This window comes from Adiantum capillus-veneris, chromosome 7 (assembly GCF_014529385.1).
Source record: "Adiantum capillus-veneris isolate H3 chromosome 7, ASM1452938v2, whole genome shotgun sequence".
Lineage (NCBI taxonomy): Eukaryota > Viridiplantae > Streptophyta > Polypodiopsida > Polypodiales > Pteridaceae > Adiantum > Adiantum capillus-veneris.
The window spans coordinates 78,072,563-78,077,847 of record NC_140937.1 but is presented as its reverse complement, the minus strand read 5'-3'; positions in this window follow the sequence as shown (position 1 = coordinate 78,077,847).

The following is a 5,285-nucleotide window of genomic DNA, read 5'->3' as shown; positions in this document are numbered from 1 at the left end:
AGCACCTAGGGACTTTGTCGTGACACATAGTTGAAATAGGGGCCGCCAGTGCCAGTCCTAGAGACTCACAGTCTCCACATGTGGAATATGTCTCATGTAAGAATGTCTGAAAAAAGAACATCCTTCAAGTACAAGATGTACTTGTGCGTGGAGGTAATTGCAAACACTCTACGATGAGAGTGAGAGGGACCCTCATTAGCCTTGCTCCACACTGGATAAACCGAACTCCTTGAATTCCTAGACCATGTTGCATCCCATGTGACAACATATGCCAAATAAACCCTACAAGTGGGCCTATAACTGCATAATGTAGAAACTTATTTTGGACATTATAGCCAAAATTTCTTTGGCTCTTACATGACCTTGTCATCTCTCTGAAGAGCAAAAATGGATTTGCATCCTACGTAGAAAAAGAAAACCAAAAGAAACAAAACGAAAACAGATGCGTACCTATAGCTGAGTGAAAAACACCTACCCAAATTACCCGCCGGCAAAGGCCTAGGAACACTAATTGAAAATTAGTGAGAGGCAAGTAGTATTGCACATGGAACCCTGGGTGTTGCCCTTGCAAACTAGATCCCTTGGGTAAAATCAGTATTGTCAAACCCCTTGGTTAAACGTTGCAGGAAAACTGCTCAACTAGTAGCCCGATAGTATCTTAAGTCAACTCTAGAAGCTGAAATGATCCATGAGCCCTTGGCAGCCTATGGATTTCTTTCCTGTTGGTGTGAAGATTCCAATAATTGACCATCACACTTAATAAGTGATTTAATAACCAGGATCTGGGTCTTACCGCAAAACTAGTCGTACAAACACTCTTAGTGCTGTAGATAAAATAGAAGATCCATTCAAGTTGGAATCGTATTCACAACCAGATCTTGTCTAAACTCAAAATCCATAATCGAGGAGTTCTATGAATAGCCGTGCTTTCTAAATTTCTTGCTTTGTCTATACACCTTGGTAGAGAGACACATTTTCGAGTTTGAGACTTTCAAAAGTGAAACTTGATCTTCACAATCAAAGTCTGTAGTGCTAAAATAACACCCAAAAAATGAGTAATGGCAAGATGCTTCTTTGTCCATTGAAATCAATGGGTACTCAACTAAAGAGATTCGTTCGATCTTGAAAGCAATCACTGATGGATGACAAACAGATGGCTCTTAGCCATTTCAAAATAGGGGTCTCTTAGCACTTCAAAGATAGATAGCTCTTACCCTTTCTTGGTACCAAGTTGGCATAGAAATATTTTAGAAAAATCATGACTAATTTCACCTTTCCCGCATACAAGTTGTAGAGAGAGAGAGAGAGAGAGAGAGTGCTAGGTTGAGGAAATCCCCTTATACAATTGTGTTGTATGCCCCGTGCATATGATCCCATACAAACCATGGCTTTGTCGTAGCTTATCCTATAAGTGTACAACTACACGCTCTTTTAACATCTAAAATAAGCTCTACTAAGGTTCAACCCATATTAAAGGTACACTCTTCTTTGTTAGATGAGTAAGATGTAAACAAAAATTTGCCAAATATCTGAAATATCTAGCATGCCATTGCACCTGACCAACAAGCCTGCTAACTTCCTTCACATTTAGTCTATTTTTTCATAGTTGATGATTGATCCACTAGCAAGACAGAAAGTGTTAAGGCAAGATCATAAAATTTCTATTGGCTGCTGGGTGTTTCTCACCAGTGCACGAGTTCTTCCTTTTTACAATGACTTCCCTGCTCTCTTGGACAATCTCCGTGAAGCTAGCTATTAAGAGGTCATTTCAGATATGCGACAATTCCTAGCCTTCCAAACTGGGTGAGAGTAGCAGAATCTAACAAGTTGTGTATATATTAGAACCAGTTGGCTTTTCACTACCTTCCCTCCTAATCGTTCTTGAAAAATCGTGTCATCCAGGTCTTTTGAATCCATTTGTGCATCTTGCTTACCAACCTCTAATCACGAGACACTTCTTGAATAAGTGAGGGGCTCCTCACTTGTAATTTTGCACCATGAGTACCTATTTGATCCAATACCTCCGGCTTGAATTTTGATGCTCATCGACAAATTCTCCCATAGCACCTTCCACAAAAAAAAAAAAGAACCTTCCCAAAGAAAGAGGCCACTGTGGAATCTACATGTTATTTTTTATCATCACCCATCTCAGTTCTGGCCATTGCCACCCATCTCAATTCAAGCCATAGGCTTGCTTTGTTGCTTGTTAAGGGGAAAGAAACCATCACACTCAATCATTAGATTGAGTTATATATCCTTGGTTTGTGGTTTATAGAAATGTCTGCTCTTGGGCCACGAGAGAAAGATAGAGATAGAGATCTATTGACCTTCTTTCTTCTTCACCTTGATTGTTGACCGCTGGGTCAACAACACAACATAACTCAAGTTTCGTACCAAAGTCTTATCTTTGCGAGTTATGAAATGTTGCGGATTATGGCTATAAACGTCATTTGTAACGAGTAGTTATTCTAGTTTCAGAAGCCAGGGTGCAATGGCACTTCCAGATTGTAAATACAAAGCCATTTTCCCCTTTCAACTTCCTGATGAGTGTAAATAGTGTGTATACTATCAGAAAATCATTAAAAATAGTCCTTTTTGGTTATTATTCATCATTTTTATTGATAATGAGTCTTAAAAATAGAAAAATCCAACAAAAAACAATAAAGCTGTGTTTTCCAATGAATCCTCTTTATTATTGGATTTTCACTTTACTTTTTTAGAGCATTTTGCAATTTTCTTTTATTTTTTCAAATAAACAAGTCAAAAATTAATAATAAATAGCAGGGAAACTTAGATGGAAAAACAGAAGACACGATGATGATCAAAAAGACAAGATGGACAAATATAAAAAAATTCAATGAAATCAGAAGATGGAAGCGAGAAGCTTAAATTAGGCAAGGACATCTCCCATCTCGTAAGCTTGTATGCCTAGCTTGGTGGCCGACTCTGTGGATATGAAAATTGTGAGTAGAACCAGGGTCAAAGAGAATTAAAGCATCATGTTCTCTTACCTTTCCCCAAGCATGGCATAGAGGAGATCCTTTGTGGTGAGTTTCCTCCTCTTGTATTTTGACCAAGGTAGCTCTAGGAGGTTCATGGAGGGTGTTCTTTTGGGGACAAGCGCGGTACACATGCCCTTGCTCCTCGCATTTTAAATAGCGGTGATCCTTGCGATAACGCTCAAGATCTGCAAGAGAGAGTTTGTTTTTACCTTTGTAAACTCCCTTCTCCTTAGCTTTGTTGGAGTTTCCCTTCGGAAACTTTTGGACATTGTCCTTCCCCTTAGGCTCATTAGAACCCTTGTTTTTTGTGGGCTTAAAATTTCTTGTAGCCCGCGTTTGGAAATTGATTTGAGAAGCCACCATAGTATGGTGTATAACCACCAATATGGTGCGTGGCCTTTGGGAGTTGGCATACTCCGCCATTTCTTCAGTTAAGCTCGCACAAAATTGTTGCTTTTGCTCTCCAAAATCCAACTTCTTGAAGGCAGTGGCTTTGAGTTGTAAGTCCCAAAACTTGTCTACATATTTGTGAATGGATTTGTAGAAGGGAGAGAACTTCAAAATTTTCCATTCGACGAGTACTTTGTCTTTGGCATCAGTGGCCAAAAACTGCTTCATAATGAAAGCTCGTAAAGCTTTCCATGTTCCTGGATCGTTCACCGTTGGCTTGTAGGCTAGACCACCATTGTCTGGTGGACTTTTGAAAGTGTGTAGCTACATGGTGTAGCTTAGAGGACTCTGTGAAGCCCTCATCTCCAAACGTTGCAGCGAATTGTTGGATAAAGGCCAAGACTTTGTCCGTAGCACCAAAGGTGCCATCGTAGGTAAGGAAAGATATTCTCTTCCCTCCCTCTTTGAAGTTCTTGAGCTTGGACAACCTCTTCCACGCGGCATAGGATTTCCTATGGCCTCTTCTTTTTGATGGTTCGAAGGTTGCACCATCCCTTTCTCCACAAGGTGTAGAATTTGATCCCTTTCTCCACAAGGTGTAGAATTTGAGGAAGATGGAGAAGAGGGTGACCTCTTTCTCTCCTTTTTATTGCCTTGATCTTCTTGTTCTTCACCATCACTTTCATAAGAGGAAGAGGATCAAGAAGATGGAGAAGAGGGTGTCCTCTTTCTCGCCTTTTCCTTCTCTTGATTTTTGTCATCCCTGTTTGAAGTATGGTGTGGAGAAGTATGTGACGGTCTTCTCTATTTTGGATGTGATGGAGAGCGTTTAGCCCATCGTCTTCGTGGAGCCATATCCATCGAGGTGGTAGAAGGCTAACTTATTTCTCGTTCCTTTGGTGGAGGCTCTTGAATTCTCCTTTGAATAGGAGATGCATCATCAAGGAGCAAAGTTTTGAGCCCTTCATATGGATCCTCTTCTTCTTGCCAAACCGGAGAGAGGTCTCTTTTGGAAGTCTTACAAGGAGGCTTCCTAGGTGGTCTCTTGTCATGGTGGGGATCTTGGAGAATCCCATGAGCATGAAGTTGCCATTGCACTTCACTTTGGAGGGATGGATTGCCCATGGCTTGTTGAAGCCTAGAAATAAGATAGTTAACAAGCATAGGGGCATCATTAGTAGCCTCCTTATTAGCAAAATCAAAGTTATCAACATTAATTTCAAACTCTTTACTGTTATCAGCCATTCTAACAACGTTTAGGGGTAAAATTTTTATGTGCACTTTGGCACTTCAAACCCTAGTTGCTACTCCTCTTTACCCCTTTAGAAAAAGCACTCAAGCTAATGTACCTGTGGCTCGAATACCATTAATTGCAAGGAATAGAAGAGAGGGCCGTTCAACACCAAAACAACACCGGCTCCTGTCAAGCTTCTAAAAGCTTAATAGTGGCTAAGCCATAGGCAAGCCCCGTAGGACTCCACTATTAAGACCATAGCTCTCAACGGTGATGCCCCGTTCACTGCACAAAGGCAAGCGCACTGCAAGGCTAAAAAATCCCTCTTCTACCTACTCACATGCAATTAATAATAGAAACCATTTATAGCTAGCTTGAGGACCTCCCTTCTTGAGCAAGAAAAGAGAAACCTTGTGCTCTGATACCAATGTAACATTTAATGGCCTAGTAACTTGTGTGTAGTGGAAAATAACATGAACATAGTGAGCATTTCATTAGAATAGATTCCTAATGAGAATAACAAGAGTGCTTGGGTGGAGAGAGCAACAAAAAGTATAACACCTAGTTAGATAGCATGAACAATACTTCCAAAAGAGAGAGAAATTAAGCAATTGACAACAGTTGAGGACCGGATATGCATGGAGATGGGGGCCCCCTCC